Source organism: Amblyraja radiata, chromosome 23 (assembly GCF_010909765.2).
Source record: "Amblyraja radiata isolate CabotCenter1 chromosome 23, sAmbRad1.1.pri, whole genome shotgun sequence".
In the NCBI taxonomy this organism is placed as follows: Eukaryota; Metazoa; Chordata; class Chondrichthyes; order Rajiformes; family Rajidae; genus Amblyraja; species Amblyraja radiata.
The window spans coordinates 35,031,005-35,043,125 of record NC_045978.1 but is presented as its reverse complement, the minus strand read 5'-3'; positions in this window follow the sequence as shown (position 1 = coordinate 35,043,125).

Genomic DNA, 12,121 nt, shown 5'->3' with positions numbered 1-12,121 from the left:
GAGAGTCTCAACCCCATGCTTTTGTGAGCATAACGAGGCTCTGGGCAAATCTGGAGAGGAGCAAAAACTATTTCACACCAATCACCTCAGAACCAAAGGCCTGCTGGATCTCCCTGCTGCTCACCATCATACCTCTCATTCCCATAATGACCTTTCTGTATTCACACACAAACTGGAGAAACGGCATCTCATATTCTACTAGGGTAACTTACAACCTAACAGTATGAACATTGAATTCTCCAATTTTGCTTAACTAATGTAACCTAACCCCCCGCTTTATCTCCCCCTTTTTATCCTTCTCATGCCCCTCTTCCTTGTGACCCACCTAAATGCACATCCATTTCTCAAGGTCAAGAATCAAAAGTCAACAAGTGTTTAATTGTCATATGCATCGTTAATGGCAATAAAATTCGCAATTAGTCATAGAGTGATACAGCATGCAACTTGCCCACACCGGCCACCATGTTACCAGCTACAGCAGTCCCACCTGCCTGCATTTTGCCCATATCCCTCCAAACCTGTCTTATCCATGTATTTGTTTCCATAATTGTTTCTTAAATGTTGGGATAGTCCCTGCCTCAACTACCTCCTCTGGCAACTCGATTCATACACCCCTACTCTTTGTGTGAAAAAGTTACCCCTCAGATTCCTATTACATCTTTCCCCCTTCCCCCTTCAACCTGTGTCCTCTGGTCCTCAATTCTCCACATTGGGCACGAGACTCTGCATCTACCTGATCTACCCCCTCATGATTTTATACACCTTTATAAGATCACCCCTCATCCTCCTGTGCTCCAAGGAATAGAGTCCCAACCTACTCAACCTCTTCCTGTAGCTCAGACCGTCAAGTCCTGGCAACATCTTCGTAAATCTTCGCTGTACCTCTTTCCATCTAACATGATGCCCTGAACTGAATACAATACTCTAAAGGCGGTCTCACCAACTGTAACATGACCTCCCAACTGCGATACTCAATACTCTGACTGATGAAGACCAATGTGCCAAAACGCCTTTTTTGACCACCTACCATCTTCAATAAACTATGTACCTGCACTCCTAGATCCCTCTGCCCTACAACACTCCCCAGAGTCCTACCATTCATTGTGAAAGTCCTCCCCTTGTTTGACTTCCCAAAATTCAACACCTCATTTTTTTCTGTATTGAATTCCTGCAGCGTAACTGTCTCATTAATGCAATGTCACACAATTAAATAATTAATTAATAACACTGATACTGGATAACAGTGATAGAAACAATGAAAATAGGTGCAGGAGTGGGTCATTTGGCCCTCCGAGCCAGCATCGCCATTCAATATGATCAAAGCTGATCATCCAAAATCAGTACCCCGTTCCTGCTTTCACCCCATATCCCTTGATTCCGTTAGTTCGAAGAGCTACATCTTTAACTGTCTCTTCAATGCACTAACGACCAACAAGAACCACCGTCTTGCTTTCTGCAAGTTGCATCAATGGCTGTCAAGTTTTTCCCCTCAATATCTATTCACCAGTTGTACCAGAGCACCTTGGTACCACAATCATAGTTCAGCGCAGGACCAGGTCCTTCAACCACAATGTCCACGCTGAACATGATGCCAAGGTAAACTAATCTCCTCTGCCTGCACATGATTCAATCGGTTAAACGCTATGTTCAATGTCACTTTAACCTCAACCCTGGAATTCAGTTCATGTGCAAATTTGAACAATTGGCGTAAAGATGCCAAGAACTGAGTAGTCTTGGCAAAATCAAAAATGAGCGCTAATCGATAGAAATGTTAACAAGCCTTCCATTGGTTTACAAATGACAAAGTATGTAGTCAATGGCATAATTCCTGCATCCAATGATAATTGTTTAGCTAGTGTTTTCCTGCAGTAAAACCCAAAACCCCCCCAAACAACAATTTGCAGTGCATTTTTACTTCAACACAAACAACCATTTGCAGTGCAATTTTACTTCAACCTAAACAACCATTTGCAGTGCATTTTTACTTCAACCCAAACAACCATTTGCAGTGCATTTTTACTTCAACCCAATCAAACATTAGCAGTGCATTTTTACTTCAACCCAACCCCCCCCCCACCCCACCCAAACAACCATTTGCACTGCATTTTTACTTCAACCCAAACAACCATTTGGAGAGCCTTTTTACTTCAAACCAATCAAACATTTGCAGTGCATTTTTACCTCAACCCCAAACAACCATTTGCAGTGCATTTTTATTCAACCCAAACAACCATTTGCAGTGCATTTTTACTTCAATCCAAACAACCATTTGCAGTGCATTTTTACTTCAATGAAACAACCATTTGCAGTGCAGTTGAACTGCAACACAAACAACCATTTGCAGTACATTTTACTTCAACCCAAACAACCATTTGCAGTGCATTTTTTACTGCAACCCAAACAAGCATTTGCAGTGCATTTTTACTTCAACCCAAACAACCATTTGCAGTGCATTTACTTCAACCCAAACCCCCCCAAACAACCATTTGCAGTGTATTTTTACTGCAACCCAAACAAGCATTTGCAGTGCATTTTTACTTCAACCCAAACAACCATTTCCAGTGCATTTTTACTTCAACCCAAAACCCCCCCAAACAACAATTTGCAGTGCATTTTTACATCAACCCAAACAATCATTTGCAGTGCATTTGTACTTCAACACAAACAACCATTTGCAGTGCAATTTTACTTCAACCTAAACAACCATTTGCAGTGCAGTTTAACTGCAACCCAAACAACCATTTGCAGTACATTTTTACTTCAACGCAAACGACCATTTGCAGTGCATTTTTACTTCAACCCAAACAACCCTTAGCAGTGCATTTTTACTGCAACCCAAACAACCATTTGCAGTGCATTTTTACTTCAAACCAAGCAAACATTTACAGAGCATTTTTACCTCAACCCAAACAACCATTTGCAGTGCATTTTTACTTCAACACAAACCCCCCCCCCCCCAATCAACCATTTGCTGTGCATTTTTACTTCAACACAAACAACCCTTTGGAGTGCATTTTTACTTCAACCCAAACAACCTTTTGCAGTGAATTTTTACTTCAACCCAAACAACCTTTTGTAGTGCATTTTTACTTCAACCCAAACAACCATTTGCCGTGCATTTTTACTTCAACCCAATCAACCATAACAGTGCATTTTTACTTCAACCCAAACAACCATTTGCAGTGCATTTTTACTTCAATCCAAACAACCATAACAGTGCATTTTTGCATCAACCCAAACAACCATTTGCAATGCATTTTTACTTCAACCCAAATCCCCTCCAAACAACTATTTGCAGTGCATTTTTACTTCAACCCAAACAACCATTTGCAGTGCATTTTTACTTCAACTGAAACAACCATTTGCAGTGCAGTTTTACTGCAACCCAAACAACCATTTGCAGTTCATTTTTACTTCAAACCAAACAACCATTAGCAGTGCATTTTTACTGCAACCAGAACAAGCATTTGCAGTGCATTGTTACTTCAACCCAAACAAACATTTAAGGTGCATTTACTTCAACCCAAATCCCCCCAAACAACCATTTGCAGCGCATTTTTACTTCAACCCAAACAACCATTTACAGTGCTTTACTTCAAACTAAACAACCATTTGTAGTGCATTTTTACTACAACCCAAACAACCATTTGCAGTGCATTTTTACTTCGACCCAAACAACCATTTGCAGTGCATTTTTACCTCAACCCAAACAACCATTTGCAGTGCATTTTTACCTCAACCCAAACAACCATTTGCAGTGCATTTTTACCTCAACCCAAACAACCATTTGCAGTGCATTTTTACTTCAACCCAAACCCCCCCCCCCCCAATCAACCATTTGCAGTGCATTGTTACTTCAACACAAACAACCCTTTGGAGTGCATTTTTACTTCAACCCAATCAACCATAACAGTGCATTTTTGCATCAACCCAAACAACCATTTGCAATGCATTTTTACTTCAACCCAAATCCCCTCCAAACAACCATTTGCAGTGCATTTTTACTTCAACCCAAACAACCATTTGCAATGCATTTTTACTTCAACCCAAATCCCCTCCAAACAACCATTTGCAGTGCATTTTTACTTCAACCCAAACAACCATTTGCAATGCATTTTTACTTCAACCCAAATCCCCTCCAAACAACCATTTGCAGTGCATTTTTACTGCAACCCAAACAACCATTTGCAGTGCTTCTTCCTCGACCAGAGGAGCAACCTATACCCAACCACTGACACTCTCCTCCGCTTAGCGGAGTTGGTCCTCACCCTCAACAACTTTACATTTGACTCCTCCCATTTCCTCCAAACACAAGGCGTAGCTGTGGGCACACGCATGGGCCCCAGCTACGCCTGCCTCTTTGTCGGGTACGTTGAACAATCCTTGTTCGAGACGTACCAGGGCCCCATCCCCGACCTCTACCTCCGTTACATTGACGACTGCTTTGGGGCCACCTCCTGCACCTACACACAACTGACTGACTTCATCCACTTCACCACCAACTTCCATCCGGCACTCCAATACACCTGGACGATTTCCGACACTTCCCTACCATTCCTTGACCTCACCATCTCCATCGCAGGGGACAGACTCCTGACCGACATACATTACAAACCCACTGACTCACATGGCTATCTGGACTACACGTCTTCCCACCCTGCCCCCTGTAAAGACTCCATCCCCTACTCCCAATTCCTCCGGCTACGCCGCATCTGTTCCCAGGATGAGACATTCCATACCAGGGCATCGGAAATGTCCTCGTTCTTCAGGGAACGGGGATTCCCCTCCGCCACCATAGATGAGGCTCACACCAGGGTCTCATCCATACCCCGTAACACTGCTCTCTCTCCCCATCCCCGCACTTGCAACAAGGGCAGAGTCCCTCTGGTCCTCACCTTTCACCCCACCAGCCGGCAAATACAACACATAATCCTCCGCCATTTCCGCCACCTCCAACGTGACCCCACCACTCGCCACATCTTCCCATCTCCCCCCATGTCTGCCTTCCGCAAAGACCGCTCCCTCCGCAACTCCCTCGTCAATTCTTCCCTTCCCTTCCGCACCACCCCCTCCCCGGGCACTTTCCGTTGCAACCGCAAGAAATGCAACACCTGTCCCTTCACCTCCCCCCTCGACTCCATTCAAGGACCCAAGCAGTCGTTCCAGGTGCGACAAAGGTTCACCTGTATCTCCTCCAACCTCATCTACTGCATCCGCTGCTCTAGATGTCAGCTGATTTACATCGGGGAGACTAAGCGTAGGTTGGGCGATCGTTTCGCCGAACACCTCCGCTCAGTCCGCAATAACCTACCTGAACTCCCGGTGGCTCAGCACTTCAACTCCCCCTCCCATTCCCAATCCGACCTCTCTGTCCTGGGTCTCCTCCATTGCCAGCGTGAGCAACAGCGGAAATTGGAGGAACAGCACCTCATATTCCGTCTGGGGACCTTGCGTCAGGATGGCATTAACATTGAATTCTCCCAATTTTGCTAGCCCTTGCTGTCTCCTCCCCTTCCTTAACCCTCTAGCTGTCTCCTCCCACCCTCCCATCCGCCCGCCCTCGGGCTCCTCCTCCTCCTCCCCTTTTCCTTCCTTCTCCCCCCCCCCACCCCCCATCAGTCTGAAGAAGGGTTTTGGCCCGAAACGTCGCCTATTTCCTTCGCTCCATAGATGCTGCTGCACCCGCTGAGTTTCCCCAGCAATTTTGTGTACATTTGCAGTGCATTTTTACTTCAAACCAAACAAACATTTGCCGAGCATTTTTACCTCAACCCAAACAACCATTTGCAATGCATTTTTACTTCAACACAAACAACCCTTTGGAGTGCATTTTTACTCCAACCCAAACAACCTTTTGCAGTGAATTTTTACCGCAACCCAAACAACCTTTTGCAGTGCATTTTTACTTCAACCCAAACAACCATTTGCAGTGCATTTTTACTTCAATCCAAACAACCATAACAGTGCATTTTTGCATCAACCCAAACAACCATTTGCAATGCATTTTTACTTCAACCCAAATCCCCTCCAAACAACCATTTGCAGTGCATTTTTACTTCAACCCAAACAACCTATTGCAGTGCATTTTTACTTCAACCCAAACAACTATTTGCAGTGCATTTTTACTTCAACCCAAACAACCATTTGCAATGCATTTTTACTTCAACTGAAACAACCATTTGCAGTGCAGTTTTACTGCAACCCAAACAACCATTTGCAGTTCAGTTTTACTGCAACCCAAACAACCATTTGCAGTTCATTTTTACTTCAAACCAAACAACCATTAGCAGTGCATTTTTACTGCAACCAAAACAAGCATTTGCAGTGCATTTTTACTTCGACCCAAACAACCATTTGCAGTGCTTTTTTTACTTCAACCCAAAGAACCATTTGCAGTGCATTTTTACTTCAACACAAAACCCCCCAAACAACCATTTGTAGTGCATTCTTACTTCACCCACAAACAACCATCTGCAGTGCATTTTTACTGCAACCCAAACAACCATTTGCAGTGCATTTTACTTCAACCCAAACAACCATTTGCAGTGCATTTTTACTTCAACCCAAAACCCCTCCAAACAACCATTTGCAGTGCCTTTTTACTTCAACCCAAACAACCATTTGCAGTACATTTTTACTTCAACCCAAACAACCATTTGCTGTGCATTTTTACTTCAACCCAAACAACTATTTGCAGTGCATTTTTACTTCAACCCAAAGAACCATTTGCAGTGCATTTTAACTTCAACTGAAACAACCATTTGCAGTGCAGTTTTACTGCAACCCAAACAACCATTTGCCGCGCGTTCTTACTTCTACCCAAACAACCATTTGCAGTGGATTTTTACTGCAACCCAAAGAACCATTTGCAGGGCATTTTTACTTGAACCTAAACAAACATTAGCAGTGCATTTTTACTTCAACTCAGACAACCATTTGCAGTGCATTTTACTTGAACCTAGACAACCATTTGCAGTGCATTTTTACTTCAACCCAAACAACCATTTGCAGGCATTTTTACTTCGACCCAAAACCCCCCCAAACAACCTATTGCAGTGCATTTTTACTTCAACCCAAACAACTATTTGCAGTGCATTTTTACTTCAACACAAAAAACCCGCAAACAACCATTTGCAGTGCATTTTTACTTCAACCCAAACAACCATTTGCAGTGCATTTTTACCTCAACCCAAACAACCCTTAGCAGTGCATTTTTACGTCAACACAAACAACCTATTGCAGTGCATTTTTACTTCAACCCAAACAACCATTTGCAGTGCATTTTTACTTCAACCCAAACAACCATTTGCAGTGCTTTTTTCCTTCAACCGAAACAACCATTTGCAGTGCATGTTTACTTCAACCCAAAAAAAACCCAAACCACCATTTGCAGTGCATATTTACTTCAACACAAAAAACCCGCGAACAACCATTTGCAGTGCATTTTTACCTCATCCCAAACAACTATTTGCAGTGCATTTTTACTTCAACCCAAACAACCATTTGCAGTGCATTTTTACTTCAAAACAACCAACCATTTGCAATTCATTTTACTTCAACCCAAAAAAAACCCCAAACAACCATTTGCAGTGCATTTTTACTTCTACCCAAACAACCATTAGCAGTGCATTTTTACTTCAAAACAAACAACCATTTCCAGTGCATTTTTACTTCAACCCAAACAACTATTTGTAGGGCATTTTTACTTCAACCCAAACCACCATTTGCAGTGCATTTTTACTGCACCCCAAACAACCATTTGCGGTGCATTTTTACTTCAACTTAAACAACCATTTGCGGTGCATTTTTACTTCAACCCAAACAACCATTTGCTGAGCATTTTTACTTCAAACCAACCATATTTTCATTTTCAATCCACATTAAGGACACTCGCAGTTGAACATGTGTTCAGTGTTATTCAGAGCTTAGTGAGACGTGACCCTCTGGTTCCCTCCATCTTGCAGAGACTGAGATAGGCACACCACTTCCTGGCTTTAAAGTCCCTCTTTCTCCCTCCAGCAGGGGCAGCAGAGAGAATGGCTAATATTTTTAAAAGATTAATATCTCTCTGAATTTTCATCGATGGGTAAAATCCTCTGGTTCCGGAAAGCGGAGGGGGGCTCTGAGCGAGGTGGCCAAAAATTACGGATGTAGGTTGAGGCGTTCTCTCGGAAATCACAGCACAGTGAGCCAAAAGCGGTCAATATCAGACTTTTCGTAATATAGATGTTAGTGGAATTGGATATGTTCTCAAAGTTGACTGCCAGTCAATGGACAAAGAGCTGGAGACTGAAATCTATTGATGACTATTGAGAACAGACACAAAAAGCTGGAGTAACCCAGCAGGTCAGGCAGCGTCTCTGGAGAAAAGGAAAGGTGACGTTTCAGGTTGAGACCTTTCTTCAGACTGAGTCAGGGAATAGAGAAACGAGAGATATAGACGGTGATATAGAACAACTGAAAGATATGCAAAAACTTACAATGATCAAGGAAAGGTGGAGTACACAATGGTCCATTGTTGGCTGAGGGCTAGGTGATAATGAGTTATACAGACAGTGAAACTCAACATGATGACTTGGGTGGTGGGGGGGGGGGACAGAGAGAGAGGGGATGCAAAGGTTAGAAAAATCAATATTCATACTGCTGGGTTGGTAAACTGAGGTCTTCTTGTCTCCTCCTAATGTGTCTGATTTGCACAATTTAGCTAAGGGTTGCTGCCATTTAGAAACATAGAAAATAGGTACAGGAGTAGGCCATTCGGCCCTTCGAGCCTGCACCGCCATTCGATATGATCATGGCTGATCATCCAACTCAGTATCCAATCCCTGCCTTCTCTCCATAACCCCTGATCCCTTTAGCCACAAGGGCCATATCTAACTCCCTCTTAAATATAGCCAATGAACTGGCCTCAACTACCTTCTGTGGCAGAGAATTCCACAGATTCACCGCTCTCTGTGTAAAAAATGATTTTCTCACCCCTAGTTCTGGACTTCCCCAACATCGGGAATAATCTTCCTGCATCTAACCTGTCCAACCCCTTAAGAATTTTGTACGTTTCTATAAGATCCCCCCTCAATCTTCTAAATTCTAGCGTGTACAAGCCGAGTCTATCCAGTCTTTCTTCAAAAACTTGCCTCAAACCAGATCTTAGACAGAGGAGAACAAATTTAACAGCAGCTTCAGGAATTAACCAGCCTTTCATTAGGTGTGAAAAGAATGAGGACCGCTTAACAATAGATCACTTCTGGGATGATAGATGCAACTACTGCATGAATGGGAGCTTTACCTGTGTTTCCATCTTCAGAAAGCTATGAACTTTCACCATAAGATCCCTCTGTACAAAAAAGCCAGAGTCTTACCATTTGCTATATACTTTCCTCTTCCATTCGATCTCCCAAAATGCATAACTCAAATGTACCTTAATTGGTTAAGTGACAATAAATGCGAAGTTGAACTTTATATCAGAATAGGATACTGTGATATAGGATTAAGTAAAGTTTATCAAGCAAAATTTGTTGACAAATAAGATGTCAGGGTTCATCTATATTACTAAAAGTCTGTTCTTGACCGGTTTTGGCCATCTGTGCTGCGATTTCCGAGAGAACGCCGCCACCTACGGCCGTCATTTTTGGCCATCTTGCTCAGAGCCCCCCTCCGCCGCATGTGTGCCGAGGATTTTTCCCGTCGATTAAAAATGACATAGATATTAATGTTTTAACAAAATTCCCCATTCTCTCTGCTGCCCCTGCTGGCGGCAGGGGGGAGGGACTATAAAACCAGGAAGTGGTGTGCCACACAGTCTCTTCAAGGTGGAGGAAGGCAGAGGGTCACGTTTCTCTGAGCTGTGAATAACACTGAACACATGTGTACTCAAATGTAAGTGCCCTTAGTGGTTCTAAAATGCTTGCAGAATGTGTCTATTGGTTCTAAAGCTTGCAAAAAAGTGTCTATTGGTTCTAAAGCTTGCAAAAAAATGTCTATTGGTTCTAAAGCTTGCAAAAAAAATGCCTATTGGTTCTAAAGCTTGCAAAAAGTGTCTATTGGTTCTAAAGCTTGCAAAAAGTGTCTCTATTGGTTCTAAAGCTTGCAAAAAATGTATATTCAAATACTTTTATTCAAATTAAAAATGTCTATTGGTTCTAAAGCTGGCAAAAAAAATGTCTATTGGTTCAAAAGCTTGCAAAAAATGTCTATTGGTTCTAAAGCTTGCAAAAAGTAACTCTATTGCTTCTAAAGCTTGCAAAAAGTATCTCTATTGCTTCTAAAGCTTGCAAAAAGTGTCTCTATTGGTTCTAAAGCTTGCAAAAAGTGTCTCTATTGGTTCTAAAGCTTGCAAAAAGTGTCTCTATTGGTTCTAAAGCTTGCAAAAAATGTCTATTGGTTCTAAAGCTTGCAAAAAAATGTCTATTGGTTCTAAAGCTTGTAAACATGTCTATTGGTTCTAAAGCTTGCAAGAAAATGTTTATTGGTTCTAAAGCTTGCAAAAAATGTCTATTGGTTCTAAAGCTTGCAAAAAGTGTCTCTATTGGTTCTAAAGCCTACAAAATAATGTCTATTGGTTCTAAAGCTGGCAAAAAAATGTCTATTGGTTCTAAAGCTGGCAAAAAAAGTCTATTGGTTCTAAAGCTGGCAAATAAAAGTCTATTGGTTCTAAAGCTGGCAAAAAAAAATTCTATTGGTTCTAAAGCTGGCAAAAAAATGTCTATTGGTTCAAAAGCTTGCAAAAAATGTCTATTGGTTCTAAAGCTTGCAAAGAATGTCTATTGGTTCTAAAGCTTGCAAAAAGTGTCTCTATTGCTTCTAAAGCTTGCAAAAAATGTCTATTGCTTCTAAAGCTTGCAAAAAAATGTATATTGCTTCTAAAATGGTTTATACTAGCGCTCCAGAAAGCCCCCCCCCTGGTTGGCTTGGCTGTGTCTTGAAATTGAAAGGCACTACTTACTGCAAATGGTGGCAAGAGTTGAAAGGCACTACTTACTGCAAATGGTGGCTTGGGAGCTTTGGCTTGAAGTTGAAAGGCGCTATTACTGCAAATGGTGGCTTGGTTGTTTTGGCTTGAAATTGAAAGGCACTACTTACTGCAAATGGTGGCTTGGTTGCTTTGGCTTGAAGTTGAAAGGCACTACTTACTGCAAATGGTGGCTTGAAGTTGAAAGACACCACTTACTGCAAATGGTAGCATGAAGTTGAAAGGCACTACTTACTGCAAATGGTGGATTGGTTGCTTTGGCTTGAAGTTGAAAGGCACTACTTACTGCAAATGGTGGCTTGGGGGCTTTGGCTTGAAGTTGAAAGGCACTATTACTGCAAATGGTGGCTTGGTTGCTTTAGCTTGAAGTTGAAAGGCACTTCTTACTGCAAATGGTTGCTTGGGTGTGGCTTGAAGTTGAAAGACACCACTTACTGCAAATGGTGGCATGAAGTTGAAAGGCACTACATACTGCAAATGGGGGGCATGGGTGCATTGGCTTGAAGTTGAAAGGCACTACTTACTGCAAATTGTGGCTTGAAGTTGAAAGGCACTACTTCCTGCAAATGATGGCTTGGGTGTGGCTTGAAGTTGAAAGACACCACTTACTGCAAATGGTGGCATGAAGTTGAAAGGCACTACTTACTGCAAATAGTGGCTTGGGAGCTTTGACTTGAAGTTGAAAGGCACTACTTACTGCAAATGGAGGCTTGGGTGCTTTGGCTTGAAGTTGAAAGGCACTGTTACTGCGAATGGTGGCTTGGTTGCTTTGGCTTGAAGTTGAAAGGCACTACTTACTGCTAATGGTGGCTTGGGAGCTTTGACTTGAAGTTGAAAGGCACTACTTACTGCAAATGATGGCTTGGGTGTGGCTTGAAGTTGAAAAGCACTACTTACTGCAAATGGTGGCTTGGGTGTGGCTTGAAGTTGAAAGGCACTACTTACTGCAAATGGTGGCTTGGGTGTGGCTTGAAGTTGAAAGGCACTACTTACTGCAAATGGTGGCTTGGGTGTGGCTTGAAGTTGAAAGGCACTACTTACTGCAGATGGTGGCTTGGTTGCTTTGGCTTGCAGTTGAAAGACACTACTTACTGCAAATTGTAGCTTGGGTGCTTTGGCATTAAGTTGAAAGGCACTGCAAATGGTGGCATG